Source organism: Geotrypetes seraphini, chromosome 12, assembly GCF_902459505.1.
Source record: "Geotrypetes seraphini chromosome 12, aGeoSer1.1, whole genome shotgun sequence".
NCBI classification, from domain to species: domain Eukaryota; kingdom Metazoa; phylum Chordata; class Amphibia; order Gymnophiona; family Dermophiidae; genus Geotrypetes; species Geotrypetes seraphini.
This window is the reverse complement of record NC_047095.1, coordinates 57311170-57333617: the sequence shown is the minus strand read 5'-3', so window position 1 is coordinate 57333617 and position 22448 is coordinate 57311170.

Sequence of the window (22448 nt, the reverse complement as noted above, 5' to 3'; positions counted from 1 at the left end):
CTACCGTGGTTTCAACCTTGCTGAATAGTTTGGTGTCATCTGCGAATTTGATGACTTCACATTTTGTTCCCGCCTCCAGGTCGTGCATGCAGTGATAAAGACCCCTAAGATGCCATCTTGGAACCCACAAACACATCTCATGTTGAATTTTCTTCTTCTTTTTGCCAAAGTGGCCACTGCATGAAAAAAATAGCACAGATCACTGGCATACCATATCTATGAATACTTGCATGCTGCAGGGATTCTCTCAAACAGTCTGTGCTTACATCATGCATGGACCTTAGCTCCTGAATAAAATCTATGTTACCACAGTTTAGAGTTCTTCTCACCTCTCCTCTCTAATTGCGCCCAGTCCTCCAGCTTGGGCTCTTTGTTCAGCATAGAAACATAGTTTGGCTATAGCAGGGGTAGGCAATTCCGGTCCTCAAGAGCCGGAGCCAGGTCAGGTTTTCAGGATATGTATGAGATGGATTTGCATGCACTGCCTTACTTGAGATGCAAATCTATCTCATTCATATTCATTGTGGATATCCTGAAAACCTGAACTGGCTGCGACTCTCAAGGACCGGAATTGCCTACCCCTGGGCTATACCATTGGCTTTTCATACTCGTTGTGATTCATCTTGGAAGAGCACTCTCTTAGCTTTGGTTCCTTCACTGTGAAACTCTTCCTGTTTTATTAAGATCGGAACTGTCTTACCCCCTTTTTAAAGCTGACTTGAAAACTCACTTTTTCACTCACGCTTTCTTGGGACAGGCGGAGGGACACTGGGTCAGCAACTTTCACTTAACACTATGCTTTTTCTTTCTTTCTGTTTCCGTTTCTGACTCTGATTATATTATGTATGATGTTATTATTATGTTGTATGCTGAGTACCTAATTGTGTAAACTGCTATGAACTGCTGGTTAGGCGGTATATAAAAATAAATTATTATTATTGCTGATGATTTATTGTGGCTCCTTTCCTTTTTTATTTTAATTTTGTAATGGGGGAAGCCACTGCTTGCCCTGTATCGGTAGCATGGAATGTTGCTACTCCTTGGGTTTGGGCCAGGTCTAGTGGCCACTGTGAGGATGGGCTACTGGGCTTGATGGAACATTGGTCTGACCCAGTATGTTCTTATGTGAGCCAAGTATAGGACAATCAAGCCATTGTGACATCACTGATGAGTTTGGCTCTTAGGCATTGGTGGAATGAGGCATTATGACATCACAATCTCAGCTCTGGAATGTTGCTCTCATTGGGGTTCCGGAATCTTGCTATTCTTTGAGGTGCTGGAATGTTGCTACTGCTTGGGTTTTGGCCAGGTTCTAGTGACCTGGATTGGCCACCGTGAGCTTAATGGACCATTGGTCTGACCCAATAAGGCTATTCTTATGTTCTTAAATATTCAGGTGCGTACAGTTTAACAACAGCAACAACAAACAAATGTCCACCGCCGCCATAGGATATAATGGACGCATTAGCATTTAGCATGCGCTAAAACAGCAAAAGGACCTCTAAATTTATCAGCAAAGTCAGTTCCAGGGACAGCACACTTTTCTTGTGGGGGAAGGCCCCAAACAAAGCTCCCTAGCTGCTGATGCCATGTGGGACAAAATGTTGGTTGGGTCATGGCCCCAGTGGCCTACCTGGACGCGCTGTCTCTAGTCCACATAGGGCACAAGAAAGTTGTGGACCTGAAAGTTAACTTTTATCAGCTGCTAGGCTAAATTTTAGCTTAGGGCATAAATCGCTTAATTAGCAATGCTTTCAAAAGCCAACGTTTCACGGATCACTACCACTTCTTCAGGGCTTCTAGGAAACATTTACGAAAGCACATCGCAATGGAATGGAATCCATTCAGATACATTACAACGTCAGTGAAGTGGATCATGTATATCATGGAACAAAACCTGTAGATTGGAGGGAGTTGACTTCAGAAACGAGACAGAATTACACTTTGTTTTACAGGACAGTGTGAAGAAGTGGGGTGTCAGCAAGCCCTGAAGAAGTGGTAGTGATCCGTGAAACGTTGGCTTTTGAAAGCATTGCTAATTAAGCGATTTATGCCCTAAGCTAAAATTTAGCCTAGCAGCAAGTGTAAAGTCTTCACGGAAGTTTTTTGTAGCCAATGATGTGGGTGGAGGAGGCTTGAGCACGTATGCCCTGCCTCGACAAACCTGAGGCTTTTTCTTCCATTTAAAGACATTACCCTTAGCTATTAGAGTGGAGCATTTTTGTTTTGTTGTATGATATCCCTCTGTATTCACAGTTTCAGCATTCGCGGTTTCGATTATTCACGGTTTTTTAGTTTGCTGGCTCCTCCCACCAAATTACATCAGCTTGCATAGACAAATTGCTGATTCCAAACGTTTACAGAGAAACTCACCAATTCCCAGCACTTTCTTCACCGTGTTTTGCCTCTCCTTTGGGAACAGGCCAGGTCTCCCACCATGTTATTCACAGTTTCACCATATTCACAATGGTTTTTAATAGAAAACCGCGAATAACATGAAAAAGTTTTTCACGGTTTTTCTGTATTTGCGGTTTTGTTAATCCCCTATCACAGCGAATACGGAGGGAGAAGTGTATTTAAATTTTCACCTCTACGTTAGTAAAAAGCAAAGCTCTTACTTGTTTTGATGGATGACTATGAACGGTTTTTAGGAATCTAGGCAGCTAGCAGAAATTAAGAATATGCATTAGTATACCCAGGAGCATGGTGATATCAGTAAAAAGTATGAGCTCCATGGGAGAATAAGAATGCTAATGAACAAACCGCAGGGATGGGACCAATGTGTGAAGAAATAGGCAGTGGCTTGTTCCAATTCTCCCATTCCTATATAGGTAAGGACAGATTATAGATTCATCATGTAACTTAAGAACATAAGAACATAAGAAGTTGCCTCCGCTGAGGCAGACCCTAGGTCCATCCTGCTCAGAGATCCGCTCCCGCGGCGGCCCATCAGGCCCATTGTCTGAGCAATGGTCTATACCTATCTATACCCCCCAATCCCTTTTTCTTCTAGGAATCTATCCAAACCTTCTTTGAAACCATTTAATGTTTTCTTGTCTACAACAGCCTCTGGAAGCGCGTTCCATGTGTCCACTACCCTCTGAGTGAAAAAGAACTTCCTAGCGTTTGTTCTAAACCTGTCCCCTTTCAATTTCTCCAAGTGCCCCCTTGTGCTCGTGGTGCCCCTTAATTTAAAAAATCTGTCCCTGTCTACTTTTTCTATGCCCTTCAGGATCTTGAAGGTTTCTATCATGTCTCCTCTAAGTCTTCGCTTTTCCAGGGAGAAAAGTCCCAACTGCTTCAATCTTACTTCTTTATTTGCCTTCTTGAAAAAATGTTGTTTTTCGGACAGGAGAAATTGCATCACTGTCTCTGCTTGCAGTTTAAAAGGCCAGGTTTTGTTGGGACTATTACAGAATCTTGCTTTATTTGCAATCAAATCAATTCTCTTTCTTTCCTTGTCCTCTCCTCATCTTTCCATCTTGATCATTTTTTTTTTTATGTAATACCCCCATTGTTGTTTTGTTTTTGTTTTTTTAAGTATGATAAGCGGTTTAACCAAATATAAAATAAACTTGAAAACTAACGTACAGGATCAAAGCATCATGGCGCTCATAGAAACAGAACTGCTTTCCCTCCCTCTAGACTCCTACAAGCCCTGACTCCACCTCCTTGGTGGGTTTTCTGTTGACTGGCACTAGGGTTTGTGAGCGCACTGACACACAAGGGTTCTGCGCTTAAGGCTATTATAGTGTCCTCACCTTTGCTGCTGCTGTTTTCATGCTTTGGGTGAGTGGGGGAGGGTGTGTGTGGGGGGGGGGGGAAGTGGATGAGAGGGGAGTGGAGGTCATTAGGCGTCACATTAATTTTTAAGTGTACATCGCTTTGAAAGTCTGAAAAAGTGATTTTTTATCAAATTTTAAATAAACTTGGAATTATACTGGATAAATTTAGGAAAGTGCTGATCTAGATACTTAAGTACAAAGAAGACATTCCAAAAGGCAAGAAAAAAAGATGATTAAAAAAAAAATACATAGAATACTATTAAGACCATTTTGTATAAGACGTGCTTGCAGTTATGCATGTCTAGTACATGGAACTGTAAAATAGGCACCACTGAAGCACTTCTTCCCAAACTGCTATTCTGTAAGTTTAAGTTTAAGTTTATTAGGATTTTATATACCGCCTATCAAGGTTATCTAAGCGGTTCTACAATCAGGTCCTCAAGCATTTTCCCTATCTGTCCCGGCGGGCTCACAATCTATCTAACGTACCTGGGGCTATGGAGGATTAAGTGACTTGCCCAGGGTCACAAGGAGCAGCAGCGGGGTTTGAACCCACAACCCCAGGGTGCTGAGGCTGTAACTCCATCCACTGTGCCACACACTCCTGTAAGCTCACGGGTTAAGCAGCAGAGTACATTAAGCTCTGGAACGCGTTGCCAGAGGTTGTGGGTAAGAACAGATAGCGTAACTGGTTTTAAGAAGGGTTTGGACAATTTCCTGGAGGAAAAGTCCATAGTCTGTTATTGAGAAAGGCCTGGGGAAAACATAGAATATGATGGCAGAAAAGGGCCATCGGCCCAACAAGTCTGCCCACTCTAAGAACCCTCCCCCCTAAGCACTTCCTCAAAGTGAACCCGCATGCTTATCTCATTTTTTCTTAAAATCGAGCACGTTGCTGGCCTCAATTACCTGAAGTGGAAGATTATTCCAACGATCAATCACCCTCTGCTTGTCCTGGATTGGTAGCATGGAATGTTGCTCCTCTTTAGGATTCCGGAATCTTGCTATTCTTTGGGATTCTATATGGAGTGTTGCTACTCTGGGTTTTGGCCAGGTACTAGGGACCTGGATTGGCCACTGTGAGCAGAGGCTACTGGGCTTGATGGACCTGTGGTCTGACCCAGTAAGGCAAATCTTATGTCCTTAATTGTGAAGGCGGCATGCATGTGGGAGGGTAACAGAGACGCCAACACGATATACATTGTATCCCGAGGAAGGCGACGTCGTTGCCGAAACTCGGCCCTAGTTGGGATTTCGCATATTTTATGACTGTGATTTCGCACATTTAGAGCTCCTTTTACTAAGCCGCGTTAGGAATAGCGCACGCTAAATTGCCACGCACGCTGGGTGCTAACACCAGCATTGAGCTGGCGTTAGTTCTAGCCGTGTAGCGCGGGTTTAGCGTGCGCTAATAACGCTAACGCAGCTTAGTAAAAGGAGCCCTTTATGATTTTACTTCAATAAAGACTTGTGCCCATACGCTGGTGGTGACGTCTCCAGTGCCTCTTCTTGCTACTTTCATGAGTGGGACATGGACATGTCAATTATCATTGTGCACAGCTTATAGAATATGATGAGCTCCATATACCGATTGGCTTATCTAGGTGTGCCCACTTACCACTGCCATTGACTTGGTATAAGTCAGTGGTCTCAATCATGCGGCCCGGAGGCCACATGCGGCCCGCCAGGTACTATTTTGAGGCCCTCGGAATGTTTATCATAATCACAAAAGTAAAATAAAACAGTTTCTTGATCATATGTCTCTTTAGCTATAAATTACAATATTATTATTGGAGACTTGGCCAAAAGGAAAGATTTATAAACTATGAAGAGTTTTACCTCATGTAAAATTGTCATTTCTTTAATAAGACATTAACTATTTTTTTCTGCGGCCCTCCAAGCACCTACAAATCCAAAATGTGGCCCTGCAGAGGGTTTGAGTTTGAGACCACTGGTATAATGTAATGTAATTTATTTCTTATATACCGCTACATCCGTTAGGTTCTAAGCGGTTTACAGAAAATATACATTAAGATTAGAAATAAGAAAGGTACTTGAAAAATTCCCTTACTGTCCCGAAGGCTCACAATCTAACTAAAGTACCTGGAGGGTAATAGAGAAGTGAAAAGTAGAGTTAGAGGAAAAATAAAAATAAAATAAACATTTTAACAAGACAGCATTGATCTAAATACTTTGGAAGGTAGAAGAGAGGAGAGAAAGGAATAGAAGCAGAAGGGGGAGCCGTTGAACAGTAGAATTCTGGAGAAATTTAAATGATAGAAATAGAACAAAACAAAGACAAAAGGCAAAACAATAGATAAGATTAAAGATAAATCATAAGCTGGAAAGAAAAATAAAATAAAACTTTGTCTTCAATCCACGGTTTCAGCGTCAGTGATGAAGTGGAGCAAGTAAGTTTAGGAGGAGCGATTGACGTTTCCAGAAAGGGCTTCTTCAGTATAAGTGGTGTGCCTTCTTTTTGGCATGCTAGTAGGAGTTTGCGCTAATATGCAATAATGAAACCAGGGTGCCCTACTGCTGTTTTAGAATTTGCATTCCCTGTGCTGCATCTGGGTACCAAAAAGGAGGCACCAGGTTATAGAATTACCTTCTAGGAGCCTGACCTCACCTCAAAAATATCAAAAGTAGCAGTAATTCAAGAAGTGTGTGTTAGAAGAAGCACAAGATTTCAACAGATATAGGTAGCAAACCTCCAACCGCTTGGGACTGACAAAGTGGGAGCAGAAATATTTTATAAATGATCTTGATAAGTGTGTTTTAAAGAGGAAATATAATCCTAGCAGCAAAAATATTCTTGCGATAGTCACCGTGCAGGAAAGAACCAAGATAACTGCTAATGTGAAGGTGCCCAATGAGGACCAGGATGTTCTCTGGCAATATGTCATACGGAAAATGATATCTTATGCCATGGGCCCATTATATTTGGAAAGAGAGGGTTTTAAAATTCCAATTAAGTCAGAGTTAATTAATGCTACATGTAGAACAGATGGATTTGGTAAACACAGGACAGAATTAAAATAATTCTTAAATGTTCTTGTCATATCATATGCTTGGAAAGAAGCAATGGCCAGGCTAGGGTAAGCTCTTCTGAGCAGGGACTGTCTATTGTGTGTTAGAATGTACAGCACTGCATACACCTTTCAGCGCTATAGAAATAAAAATAATAAATAGTAGTAAGTACCCATAAAGCAGATCTATTTTTCATTACTCATTTCCAGGGATAAACAATAGCTTTTCCAAGTTCAACTGGCTAATAATTCTTATACAGATTTCCTCCAGGAACTTATCCAAACCTCTTACGAACAGTACTATGCTAGTTGCCTTGACTACATCCTCTGACAACAGCTTAACTATTTGCTTTGATTTGTTTTCAAACTGCTGGTCTGTAGTTTCACGGAGCGTTCTTTTGTTTTTATGTTTGAAAGGATAAACAATCATTCTCTCATGATTTTATATATTTGCCCCATATCCTGTCTCAGTTCTCTCTTTCCAAAGCTGAAAGCTCTAACCCAGGGGTGTCCAACCTTTTGGCTTCCCTGGGCCGCAATGGCTGGAAAAAATGTTTCTGGGGCCGCACAAATGGGCAAACACTGCAGCAAGACAGAGGAGGGAGCCAGCAAGACGGTAAACACCCGGGTGCAGCACAGGAAAACACTGCATCGCCCTCGACTGGGGCCACACATAATGCTTCACGGAGCCGCAGGTTGGACACCCCTGCTCTAACCTGTTTAGACTCTCTTTGCTTTGTGTCACTGGTGTTGCCCTTCTCTGAGCCTTTTTTAAATTTCACTATTTCCAGTTTAAGATGGAGCGACCAAAAATGTACACAAAAGTGAAGGTTGAACCATGGACTTATCTAGTGGCATTATAATATTTTCAGGTTTTTTTTCTCCATTCCAACAATCTTTAACATTTTGTTTAATTTTTATGGCAGCTGCGGCAGAAATTTTCAACATACTTATCTACGCCGGCTTTTACAAAGCTGGTGAGGTAAAGGCTCCAACACTCATAAAACTCCTGTGAGCGTCAGAGCATTAACCTCATCGGCCCACGGTCGAAATCAATACCGCAGCTTTGTAAAGGGAGTCCTTCGTTTTTAGAATTTATGGTATTTACTGCCTTTTTGAAGAAATTTACCCAAGGCACTATATAGCCAGTCATAGGGGTCCTTTTATCAAGGCGCGGTAGGGGGGTTTAATGCGCGGAATACCGCGCGTTAAACCGCCTGCCGCGCTAGTCGCTAACGCCTCTGTTGACGAGGCGTTAGTATTTTGGCTTGCCGCAGGGGTTAGGGCATGATGAAATGTCCGGCACGCTAACCCCCATAGCGCACCTTGATAAAATGAGCCCGTAGGCAGTAGAAATTTCTAAATAAATAACAGTCCAAACTATGCCATAGTATGCTGATCACAACGGAGTCCTTTTACTAAGGTGCGCACTAAATATTAACATGCACTATACGCTAACGCATCCATTATATTCTACGGATGCATTAGTGTTTAGCGTAGGTTAAAACGGCTAGCGTGCCTTAGTTAAAGGACCCCCATGTTAACAAAATACCCATTAAAACATCTTAATAGACAGCATAGGGTATAAACAGAGGTGGAAAATATACTGTAGGGCCTTTTTTCTAAGTTTTGCACTTATATATATATATTTCACTTTCCACTTGTCCACATTAAGCTTCATCTGCCATTTAGATGGCCTGTCCTAGTTTCTAAATAGTTGTAATCCTCAGCTGTTTATTTTTATTTCTCTCACGTTTATTATCTGCAAATTTGATTGCCAGAATTGTCATGGAACACACTTAAGGAAGACTTTGGGCCTTTATCTCCCATCTTATTTCTCTGTTTCTATAAAGGCGCATGAGGCAAGAATTCTCTTTCATTTGAAAGGAAGCTGTGGAAGGAGAGGGCATAGCATGAAGTTAACAAGTGATAGGCTCAGGAGTAATCTAAGGAAATACTTTTTTACAGACAGGGTGATAGATGCATGGAATAGTCTCCCGGTAGAAGTGGTAGAGACAAAGACTGTGCCTGAACTCAAGAAAGCATGAGACAAGCACGTGGAATCTTGTAGGGAGAGAAGGAGATAGTGGATGCTGTAGATGGGCCATTTGGCCTTTATCTGCCAACATGTTTCTATGTTAGGAAGGAGCTCTCTACATCTTTTATCAAAAATATTACATAGACCATGCAACAGTGTGGATGGATTTTAAGGGTAGAGGAAGAAAAAAGACTAAGAAATAGGCTCTGAATGTTAGTATGTTAAAGACTGAAGGCCAGATTTTATAAACGGCACTACTCGGCATAGTTGTCAATCAAAAAATTGGCGCTGTTTAAAGAATCATGCTTAATGGTTGAGGCGGTCCAGAGGAGGGCGACGAAAATGATAGGAGGCTTGCGCCAGAAGACGTATGAGGAGAGACTGGAAGCCCTGAATATGTATACCCTAGAGGAAAGGAGAGACAGGGGAGATATGATTCAGACGTTCAAATACTTAAAGGGTATTAACGTAGAACAAAATCTTTTCCAGAGAAAGGAAAATGGTAAAACCAGAGGACATAATTTGAGGTTGAGGGGTGGTAGATTCAGGGGCAATGTTAGGAAATTCTACTTTACGGAGAGGGTGGTGGATGCCTGGAATGCGCTCCCGAGAGAGGTGGTGGAGAGTAAAACTGTGACTGAGTTCAAAGAAGCATGGGATGAACACAGAAGATTTAGAATCAGAAAATAATATTAAAGATTGAACTAGGCCAGTTACTGGGCAGACTTGTACGGTCTGTGTCTGTGCATGGCCGTTTGGAGGAGGATGGGCAGGGGAGGGCTTCAATGGCTAGGAGGGTGTAGATGGGCTGGAGTAAGTCTTAACAGAGATTTCGGCAGTTGGAACCCAAGCACAGTACCGGGTAAAGCTTTGGATTCTCGCCCAGAAATAGCTAAGAAGAAAAATAAATAAAATAAAAAAAAAAAAATAATAATTTAAATTGAATCAGATTGGGCAGACTGGATGGACCATTCGGGTCTTTATCTGCCGTCATCTACTATGGTACCTAAGCAAACATGAGAGCATAAGAATTACCATACTAGGACAGACCGAAGGTCCACCAAGCCCGGTATCCTGTTTCCAAGAGTAGCCAACCCAGATCCCAAGTACCTGGCAGAAACCCAAAGAGCAGCAGCATTCCAGAACTGAGATTGTGATGTCATAATGCCTCATTCCACCAATGCCTAAGAGCCAACCTCATCAGTGCTATCACAATTTCTTGATTGTCCTATACATGGCTCACTTAAGAACAAAGAATTGTCATACTGAGACAGACCGAAGGTCCACCAAGCCCGGTATCCTGTTTCCAAGAGTAGCCAACCCAGGTCCCAAGTACCTAGACAGATCCCAAGTAATAAAACAGATGTTATTGCTGCTTATTTTAGGAATAAGCAGTGGATTTCCTCAAACCATCGCAATAATGGCCTATGGACTTCTCTTTAAGGAAATTATCCAAACCTTTTATAAACCCTGCTAAGTTAATTGATTTCACCACATTCTCTGACAATGAATTCCAGATTGTAATTACAAAGGCGCCACTCCATTAGGCCAGTTTTCACTCGCCTAATTTGGTGGCACCTATGTAGGATGCCTAACGATGTCTAAGTCAACCACACCTATTCTCCACTTATAACCATGTCTACTTTTTAATATAGGCATCCCTAGGCGCTGGATGATGCCTCCACCTAGGCATCGCTAGGCACCCTAAGAGTTTGACACTAAACTTTTAAACTGCTGAATTTTTATTTATTTACTTTTTTTTTTGATTGACTGAAAACTGGTGTGGTCAATAAGCCAATTAGAAAAGTAAGTTTGACACGGATCCTGAACTTAGGTATCACTAGGCGGCTGCAATTAGGGCCCCTAACAGCGCCAAATGTAGGCACCATATGTAGGCAAATCATAGGTTGCATACGCAGGAGTTTCGTCAGCCGTAAGCCTGAAGTCATTATGCCATTGTATAGATCCATGGTGAAGCCCCACCTGGAATACTGTGTGCAATTCTGGAGGCCGCATTACCGTAAGGATGTGCTGAGACTGGAGTCGGTCCAGAGAATGGCCACCCGGATGGTCTCGGGACTCAAGGATCTCCCGTACGAGGAACGGCTGGATAAGTTGCAGCTGTACTCACTCGAGGAACGCAGAGAGAGGGGTGACATGATCGAGACATTCAAGTATCTCACGGGCCGCATCGAGGTGGAAGAAGATATCTTCTTTTTCAAGGGTCCTGCGGCAACAAGGGGGCATCCGTGGAAAATCAGGGGCGGGAAACTGCACGGGGACACCAGGAAATTCTTTTTCACTGAAAGGATGGTTGATCGCTGGAATAGTCTTCCACTTCAGGTTATTGAGGCCAGCAGCGTGGCTGATTTTAAGGCCAAATGGGATAGACACGTGGGATCTATTCACAGAGAAAGGTAGGGGAGGGTCATTGGGGTGGGCAGACTAGATGGGCCGTGGCCCTTATCTGCCGTCTATTTCTATGTTTCATTTATACTGTAGAATTTGGGAGTGAGAGTATAAGGGAAGAACCTAGAGTTCTCATTGAGAAATACTTTTAAGCTAATGAAAATCATTTAGAATAGTTTTAATGATCCTGAAAGAGCATTTAATTGAGAAGCCAGACAGAAAGAAAAGTGAACATGTGAAAATTATAGAGAAGCTGAGAGGTCAAATCAATAACTTAGAAAAAAAATACATAAAAGCAATGGTTTGTGAAAAATATTAAAAGAATTCTGCTCAGCCAGAGGTAAATTATAGGAGCTCTTAAAAGATGAAAGAGATTACAAATTGCAGACGACTAGAGAAAAGTATTATGAAAAGAGAAATTAGGTCAACAGGATGCTTGTAATGAAATTGCATAAACTGATAACAGTTAATATTGTAGCTAAAATAAAAAAAAAAGTAAGAAATGTCTGTTGCATGGAAGAATGGGGAAAAATCTGCAGATTTATATTATCTTCATGCTAGAGAGGCAAAACTGCAGAGCTCTCGGTATCTCAATTATCCACGCTAGATCCAGAGGCCTTTAACAAACTGCAAAGTAACATTTTGGTGAATGAGATCATTAAAGCTGTAATAGCTGAATATAGACAAAGTAACTGGTTTGGATGGCTAGTCAGGAGAATTTTATAAAGAGATTTAAAGCGCAACTGATAGTCGTCTAATTCAGAATATTCAAGTCTTTACACTGTCTGGAGATAATTTACCTCCCTCACCCCCTCCTTTACTAAGGCCTAGCGTGGCTTTTAGCGCCTGCTCCGACACTTGTAGGACCTTCAGCATTGATGTCAAGTGGTAAAATCACAAGAACATAAGAATCGCTATACCCGGACAGACCGAAGGTCCATCAAGCCCAGGATCCTGTTTCTAACAGTGGCCAACCCACGTCCCAAGTACCTGGCAGAAACCCAAAGAGCAGCAACATTCCAGAGCTGAGATTGTGATGTCATAATGCCTCATTCCACCAGTGCCTAAGAGCCAAACTAATCAGTGATGTCACAATGGCTGGATTGTCCTACACTTGGTTCACATAAGAACATAAGAATTGCTATACTGGGACAACACCGAAGGTCCATCAAGCCCAGTATCCTGTTTCTAACAGTGGCCAACCCACGTCCCAAGTACCTGGCAGAAACCCAAAGAGCAGCAACATTCCAGAGCTGAGATTGTGATGTCATAATACCTCATTCCACCAGTGCCTAAGAGCCAGACTCATCAGTGATGTCACAATGGCTTGATTGTCCTATACTTGGTTCACATAAGAACATTAAGAATTGCTATACTGGGACACACCGAAGGTCCATCAAGCCCAGTATCCTGTTTTTAAAAGTGGCCAACCCAGGTCCCAAGTACCTAGCTAGAGCCCAAGTAGTAAAACAGATTTTATGCTGCTTATCCTAGGAATAAGCAGTGGATTTCCCCCAGGCCATCTCAATAATGGCCTAAGGACTCTTTTTTAGGAAATTATCCAAATCTTTTTTTAAATACTGCTAAGCTAAATGATTTCACAACATTCTCCGGCAATACCACACTGCATTAGAGAGACGAGTTCAAAACCAGGTTTGACCAAAAGGTTTACCTCCTGAACTGGGTACCCTGATGGCTCTGCCAAAATTGACATTATCTGTTTTATAATTCTGTGCTACTTTAATTTCCTTACTGTAAAAAAGGAGACAACAGTTAAGAAAAATTGAGATTAGTTGGGGTAAAATAAAATAAATCTATTCTGTTTTGGAAAGTTCTATATGGTCTGGCATCCCAAAAGGGTTCTATAGGGTCTGGCGTTCCACAAGGGTCACCATTATCCCCACTGCTCTTCAACGTTTACATGTCATCACTAGGCGTGCAGCTGGCCCAGCGGGGTATAAAATTATTCAGTTACGCAGATGACTTTACAATCATTATCCCGTTCACTACTTCTCCCTCTGAAACTTCCCACATGGCAACAGAAGCACTAAACTTGATGGAACAATGGACAACAGAATTCAGACTGAAGCTTCATTCAGACAAAACTAAAGTCTTCGTAGCCTCACCACACCCACCTGTTGCTACAACACCACTATGCATCAACAAACTCAGCTACCCTATTCAACCTACAATGAAGGTTCTAGGGGTAATACTGGACCAAGCCCTATCCATGAAAGACCAAGTGGACTCCCTGGTCAGAAAGGGATTTTTACTCTCTGGAAACTTAGGTCCATTAAAGCATACTTTGACGCTTCATCATTCAGAATTCTGGTACAATCCCCTAATACTAAGCCATCTTGATTATTGTAACATTGCCCATCTGGCAATCTCCCAGAAGAACATGCAGAGACTGCAACTGGTACAAAATGAGGCAGTCAGGTTGATCTTTGGGTTGAAGAAGTCCGATCACATAACCCCTTCCTACCAGCTCCGACACTGGTTGCCAATGGAGGCACTTGCGAAGTTCAAGTTGGGATGTTTCTGCTTTAAGGTACTATCCAGTCTAGCCCCTAAATATATAACTGACCTCTTCTCCTTCTCAACCAACAGACATAAGCATCTTCCACCTGTATCCAATACCTCTACTCCTTCAATGTTAGATAACTTTCTTCTTTTACCCGAACATACTGTTATCCCCCTCTGTATCCTGTAATTACCTTCAATGTTAGGTAACTCCCTTCGGTTACCCAAATATATTGTTATTTCCCACTGTATCCTGTAATTACCGGATTCTTGCTATATAATTTTATCGGAAAAATTCCCCACTGTATCCTTTAATAACCTCAATGTTAGGTAACTCTCTTCTGTTACCTAAATTTAATGTTATTCCCCACTGTATCCTGTAATTACCTGAATCTTGTTATGTAACTCTCTCGGATAAATTCCTGATATCTTTAAATTTGTAACATTCTACCATAACATGTAACTTACTTGAATCATTGTTTATGTAATTCTCTCGGTAATGTCCAGATCTCTTCTAATTGTAATCCGCTTAGAACCGCAAGGCACAAGCGGAGTAGAAATCACTAATGAAATGTAATGTAGCATAAGAGAAGTACACACCTGAAGTTCGTCTCCCCATCGGCTAGAGCAGTGTTTTTCAACCTTTTTTGGGCAAAGGCACACTTGTTTCATGAAAAAAATCACGAGGCACACCACCATTAGAAAATGTTAAAAAATTTAACTCTGTGCCTATATTGACTATATATAAAGTAATTCTCTTGAATAGGAATCAAATAAACACAAAGAAAGTATTTTATAATGCTGCCACCGCCAACAACACCGTTGGCGGCGGTGGCACTCAAGTGGCTAAAGAGCCGCAGTTTGCCGGCCTAGGGACAACACTGGAGGGTGGCCAGCTGTGCACCCCCTTGGGACGTAAACCCAGGGTGGGGCAGACCGCCCCCCCTCCCCCCCTGGTATGCCACTATCTGTACCTCACTCCCTCCCTATGACCAAAAATTCTCCTTTCTTCTATTCCCCGTGTACACAACCATCTCTTTCCCTCCCTTCCTCTCTCCAAAGTCCATGCCTTCTGTGTCCAAACACTCATTCCCTCCCCCACCTCAGCATCTCTTTCCCTCCCTTCCTCTCTCCCAAGTCCATTTCTTCTGTGTCCAAAAACGCATTCCCTCCCCCACCTCAGCATCTCTTTCCCTCCCTTCCTCTCTCCCAAGTTCATGCCTTGTGTCCAAAACGCACTCCCTCCCCCCTTTTGTGTTCCGTGTTTGCCTCCCAGCCCATCTTTGAAACTTTCTCAGCAAAACGAAGCTCAAGCCGCGAGGCTTGTCTTCTGCTTCCTGTCTGCCCTGCCGCACACAAATAGCCGAACGGAAGTATTCTCCGACGTCAGCGCTGACGTCGGAGGGCAGGCTTTGCTTAAGCCCTCCCTCCGACGTCAGCGCTGACATCGGGGAACGCTTGCGATCGGCTATATGTTAGCTGCAGGGCAGGCAGGAACAGAAGACGAGCCTCGCGGCTCGAGATGTATTGAACTCCGCGGGTCCCCCGTCCAGCTCTCTCCTGTCCACGTGGGGCGGACCGCCCCTCTCCCTAGACTGGTGGTACTGCCCTGATGGCGGCCCTGACCGTACGGCACACCAGGCAACATCTCGCGGCACACTAGTGTGCCGCGGAACAGCGGTTGAAAAACACTGGGCTAGAGGATGTAAATTTAAAAGACACCATCAACATCTTCTATCGTATCAAGCAGCCTTATGGGGCAAAGACCTGGAAAAACTGATTATACACGCAAATAACTATGGTGAATTCAGGAAACACCTAAAAACATACCTGTTCTTGAAGTACCTAGGTAACGAATCTGTACAATCTCTCCCATAAAAACTGATCCCTTAAACTGTTAGCCACTAATCTCTAACTATGTATGTTCCACTCAATTTGTAACATCTTTCTAATCATTGCAAACCACATAGAACTTCACGGCCCTGCGGTATATAAACTGTTATTATTATTATTATTAATATTCAAAATGATTTCACAAGCCAGAAATGGCTCCCGCCTGGTTAAATTTCTTGTTGAGGCTATCCACTGATATTTAGAGGCACTTAACTAGTTTGTGCCACGGACTATCACCACGGACTGCTATTTTGTGGGTGGTCCGTGGATGATGTCAGCACTTATGCAGTTAAGTACAGATATTTAGCACTTAGGCCAGGATTCACTAATCCTGGCAGGTCCGACCAATTCAGAAACCAAAAATATGCAGATGGGGGCGATTGGAGGAACGCCCCCATCTGCCTGCATGGATCGAGACCATAGGAGCAGCATTTTCTTTTTTTTTTAACTTTTTTTTACTTTGGGCAGCAGGACTTCGGGGAGACTGAACCAAACGCCGCCACCTCCACTGACCCCCAACCTGCGTGGCTCCCAGAAAGCTGGTCCCACTCTTGCCAGCTGCCGCCCTCACTAATAATAAAAAGATAAATGGAGCCGCTTAGAGCCCGCGGGTTAAAACCACGGGCTTGCACTGTGGGGAAGGGTGGGAGAGTCCAGGCAGGCAGGAAATCATGGCAGTTCAGGGCAGGCAGCAGTTTGGGCAGGAAGGATAAGAGCATCAGAAAGACGAGCAGCAGGAGATAAGAAGCAGGGCAGCATTCGGGGCGAGCAGGCGGAAGAGATTGCAGGGCAGAAAGCAGGGCTTCCAGTCAGAAAGACGTTTTCGACTAGTCCCCAGCAGTCACTTCTTCAGGTGATCAGCCCAGTCGGATCAGAAATTTGGTGTAGTGAATCGGGTCGCTGTCCAATTTGAATACGTTTCACCTCATTTGCATGCACGGATTCGAAGCGGATCGCAGGAGAGGTAAGTGAATCAGACCGGATGGAAATTTGATAGTAAAGGGGTCGCAAACCGATCGGTACACAATCGGTTTGCTTTGTGAATCTAGCCCTTAATCGCCTACATTTAGCGTTAATTAGGACCACATAAAAATCAGTCCTATCTTTATGTGGTGTCGCTTATGCAGTTAAGTGCTGACTATTGCACTTAACTGCATAAGAGATAGCCAGCCGCATAAATCCAGATATTCAATGCTGGTGCTTGCGTGTGGCCCGGCACTGAATATATGGGAATAATGTAAATATTGATCCCTATATTGCCAAAACATAACTGGATTATGGTATAACAGTCTGCCTGCTGCCTTAGAGTTACCATATTAAAAAAAAAAAAAAAAAGACGTGTGGCCTCACCCCATTCCGCCCCAGTCCCGCCCCATTCCACCCACAGCCTCTCCCCATTCCATCACCCAACCCAGCCAAAACCTCTTCTTTTAGGGGCTGTGTCTGAAGGGCATTTGCAGATGCCCTCTAGATGCGGCCCCACGCTCAATGGTTTTCAAAACCCGGACAAACTGCTGGGTTTTGAACACCCATCTGGATGCCTGGACAGTCCTCTAAAAAAAAAAAAAAGGACGTCTGGGTAGATCCGGACACCTGGTAACCTATGCCACCTCCCAGCAATACCACAGAAGATAGAGAAGACCTCAAACCTTTTTCAAAATAACTCTCTGGAACATGAAGTGAAAGATGGGGAACTGGAAAGAACAGAATTGCAGGTATTGAAATCAGGCATGGAATCAATACTACTTCCCAGCTGCAGTCTTGAGGACTTTGCTTTCTAGTGCTGACATTTCAGTATTTATTGACCAGGCCTACTGCTGGGATTCGCTGTGAATGCCTGTCTGTGCAAGCACCAGGGTCCAGCTAAACCTTAGCGCTCTGTGCTTGCTTTAAATGTCATGTTCCTTTGACTGACATACCACAGGAATATATTCAGTTTCTGCTTTTGGTGATACAGGAAAGGCTGCTGTACATATCCAAGACTCATTTTGTCAGCTGCATGCTCTATGTAAATATCTAATCTAATCTAATTCTTAGGTTTGTATACCGCATCATCTCCACGTTCGTAGAGCTCGACGCGGTTTACAGTAGGAGAAATAGGAAGGAACTACAACAGAGGGTTAGAGGTAGAAGTGTGAAGAAAATTTAGAGGACTTGGGATGCCAAGATATAAGAGTTTCCTTGATTCCTAAGTTGGAGGGAGACTTACATTTTTTGAGAAAAGCCAGGTTTTCAGATGTTTACGGAAAACTTGGAGAGAGCTCAAGTTCCGAAGAGGGGAGGTAAGGTTGTTCCAGAGCTCAGTGATTTTGAAGTGGAGGGAGGTCCCTAGCTTTCCTGTGTGGGAAATGCCTTTTAGCGAGGGGAAGGATAGTTTTAATTTGTGGGAGGATCTGGTGGTATTAGGGTTTGAGGAATTCCAAGAAAGAGGGATAAAGGGAGGGAGGATACCATATAGGATTTTGAAAGTTAAACAGGCACATTTATAGTGGACCCTGGCGATTATCGGAAGCCAGTGGAGCTTGGCCAGGAGCGGGGAGACATGGTCAAATTTACTTTTAGCGAAGAAGAGCTTGGCCGCAGCATTCTGAATCCGTTGTTGGAGTCTGTGGAGGTTTTTCTTAGTTAGGCTTAAGTAGATAGAGTTGCAATAGTCCAATCTGGAGAGGATGATGGATTGGACAAGGAGGGTAAAATGTTTTTGATGGAAGCAGGATCTAACTTTCCTCAGCATGTGAAGGCTGAAAAAGCATTTTTTTTTTACCAAGGATTGGAGGTGGTCATTGAAGGACAATGTGGAATTAATGATGATGCCCAAGACTATTTGTATTTTAGAATCATCTGCACTCCTGCCGCTGATAAAAGGTGCCATTCACTCCAGGCCTAACATATCTTTTCCTGATAAAATTCTCATTGCTTTGTTGCATAATGATGCTGCTTATTCGTGTTTGATCGGGTCTTTCCACCACTATGCCTTCTGCATTTTATTCAGATATGGCCTTGGGAAATACATTGATGACTGTCCACTATTGTTGGTAACTGGAGATACCCTGCTTCACAATTCATTGGAAAAGGAAACCGTAATACTGTAACTTTTAGCCTCCATTCTGAAAATGCTTCCGGAAGCATATCTCCCTCCCTCTTTAAGGGTAAGAATGTCATATGTATGCAAAGTAATTTCTGATTTCTATATCCTCTGGTTTCAGAAACTGATTGATTTGATATAAGAAATATAAGAAAGCCTGATAGATGTTCTGTAATATTGACAAAAAAATGTATTCCTCCTTGAGACAAGAGCTGGGTAATTCAATCACATGCCAACTACTATTTGCCGCCTTTCTAGCATGTTATGAACAAAATGCAAGTCTTCTTCATTTGCAAGGATAGAGAGTGCAAAATTAAAATAATTATTAAATGCTTTCTTGTATGCAATTTGCTGCAGATCCATGGAGAGGAATTTTTGAAAGGACGTCTAATTCCAACTTTGGACTTTAACTGCAAGATGTCCAAAGTCAGAGGCGGAGAAACAGCCATTTTTTTGAAACTAGCAACACTGCATGATATCCAAAAGGTTTTGTTTTGTTTTTTTAAATCGCCTACTTAGATGTCTTGGTTGCCAGGACGTCCAACAGTTAGGACGTCCAACTTTGTTCGCCATTTTCGACAATAAAACTGTACAAGTTCAAAATGTTCAAAAGGGTCCAGCATTGTAATGGACTGGCTACAAAGACATGCCAATAGAGCAATGGGGCACCTTAGAGAGCATTGCTGTGAACTTCACATAAAGGGTGCCTGAAGTACATCTCACCGTAACCCCCTTATAATGTATGATGAGCCCTTCAAAACTCCCCTAAAACCTACTATACCCACCTGTCTACCACTTCAATAGCTCTTATGGCTGCAGGTGGCACCTATATAGCAATATAGTAGGATTTTGTTGGGCTCACACTTTGCCCCATAAATGTAGTGGTTAGAGTGGCAATGGGACTTAGTCCTCCTCTCTATAGCTCAGTAGCCCACTCACCAAGCGACTTAAGACACATGTGTGATGCTCTACTAGGATTTCCCATGCTATTATATTTATTTTAAAAAACTTGCAGCTCACCTAAACCTAAGTGGTAGAGTGGTCCAAAAAATTAACTAACGATGTGGATCACTCGATTATTACATATAATGTAAATTTAAAACAGAGGAAAAAACCCCTGGACTATAATCAAACAGACCATAACCAATTGGGGTTGGTTTTCATCACTGGTCGAAAAACCTCTGTATGATTTTTTAATTTTTTATGTGATGTTAAATTGCTTTTTATCAAATATGTGCTATATTTATATAATGATAGAATATCAAAATTTTCATATCAAAATCTCTCTTATTTGTGATTGAGCTTAAAAGAACCAGCAGCTCTATGTGAAAATTCAATTGCTTCTAAATATCAAGCACTTATCTTAATGACCCGACGGAGGTCCCATCCGTTTCGCTCCAACGGGCTTCTTCGGGGGTATTAATAGAGCTTGTGTAATGCTGGTGCAAAATTTTTTTTTATATTGCTCACATATTCCGTAATGTAGCTGCGCGTTGCACAATCACCGACCTATATACACAACACACAAAGCCCGCAGGGCATTCGAGGGTGACTTCTAAATATTATCTAATCAAGCTGAAATTTGGCACAAGAATAAGACATACCAAGTGGATAAAAATAAAGCCTTGTGGAAACAAGATGACAAGGTTGAATTTTTTGAGACTACTATTGACCATCCTACAAAATACATTAAATACATACAAAATCATAACATAAAGACTAATCTATCACATTAAAAGAATAATAATCATATATACATTATTCACTTCATTTCTTTCAATTACTATTTCACATTTCACATGCCTCTACAAAAAGGGATGTTTCCATAAAAAAATTTCAAACTCTGTATATTATATATTAACCATTCTCGTCCAACCAGATTGTTCCATAACTTTACTCCTGCCCCTGATATAGCCGTAGCCAGTGGCATAGTAAGGAGGAGTGTGGTCCACCCCAGGCACGGTCTTTCTGCTCCATGCCGCGGGGAAGAGGAGGGGCACCACTCACCTTTACTATACCACTGGCCATAACCTTTACACTAGCATATTTCACTTCCTGTATCCCATCCAAAGATAAGCGCATTAGATTAAAGATCGACATGGATGATATAATGTTACAGCATGAGAAAGATATCATGGTATCCTTTAATGAATTGCCTGAAAAATCAAAGCACCTTACAATACTCTATTGTCCATTGATACTTACATTTTGGAGACCCATTTGGGATCAAGTGAATAAATTATTGGAAAATCCAGTGGCATTGATGTACGATACAATGCTATTTGGCACATTAATGAGGGCCAAAAGCCAAATATCTTCCCATAATAATAAACTTCTCTGTATTATGACAGGGGTTGCCATACAACTTATTTTGAGAAATTGGAAAAACTGAGATCGGTTAAATTATACTTTCTGGTGGGAATCTCTATGCCACATTTTTTAAAATGGAGCGTATGATGGCCATACAACAGGGACATTATAAGAAATTTATGGATGTTTAGGAACCATTGACAGAATTCTGTACGGAGGGATTGTTGATTTTGCCCTTTGATCATTCACGTCCAGGGTGGGTGGGGAGATACTTTTAATTAGAGTGCAATTGTTGGATATGTATAAAGGGGGGATGATATATGTATTTGTCATAAATATAATTTGATAGAATTTTAAGTGTTGTTAAAGTGTAAAATGTCTGTAAAATATGTTGCACTTATTTTTGGCTTTAAAATGAATAAAGATATTTTAACCCCCCCACACTTTAAATACTACTTGAGATTTAAGAGGTAACCAATGTAATTGTCTTAATAAAAGGGACACGTTCAAATTTACTGCCCCCCCCCCCTCCCCAAATCAAACGTGCTGCAGTGTTTTGAATAACTTGCAAAGCTCTATATCTGGAACATACCGTTCCCAAGTACAAGCATTGTAATAATCCAACACAATACTTTGGACTACAAGTCAAAAATCATAAGATGAAAGCATTGGTTTTAATCTGCTCAGAAAGCACATATGAAAAAAAAGGCAGACTTAACAACAGACAAAACATGTCCTTTCATAGACAAAAGGGAATCAATCCACACTCCCCAAATTTCCGCCATCTTACGTACTGGAACCATCACCGTCTACCTCAACAACAACTAGCCACAATGGATCCTTGACCCTTCCTACCAGTTCTGTTTTTGTAAGATTTAAAATCAATTTATGACACACCATCCAATCATTCACCGCATGTAGACATAATGTTAATTTATCCTTCAGTTCACTTTGTCATTCAGACCCACATCTCAAACCCTGAAGTGACAAATGTGGTCAGCAATAAGCCTATTGCTAAGCCTAGACTCACACAAAGAAAGAAGCAGGAACAGGCAACCACCTATTTATCCTTTTCTAGAGGAACAGCTAATAGGATAACTATGGTACAACAAGATGCAGGGTTGGCCAAGAAAACTGAACAGGGAATTCGTGTCCCAAAAGCTAACGAGTACCCCAGCCTGAAAGTTGCTGCTAATGGATGTACTACTCCTCAGAAAACTCATCGGATGAGAGCAAGGCATACACCTAAAGCAGATACTAATTACCCTAGCAAAGTAAGCCAGAGAGGAGCAATTCAAGCCAGGAGCTAGAAGGAACAGCCCACACAAGCCAAGCCTTGCTGAAACAGAGTCAGCATGGGTTCAGCCGAGGGAGAT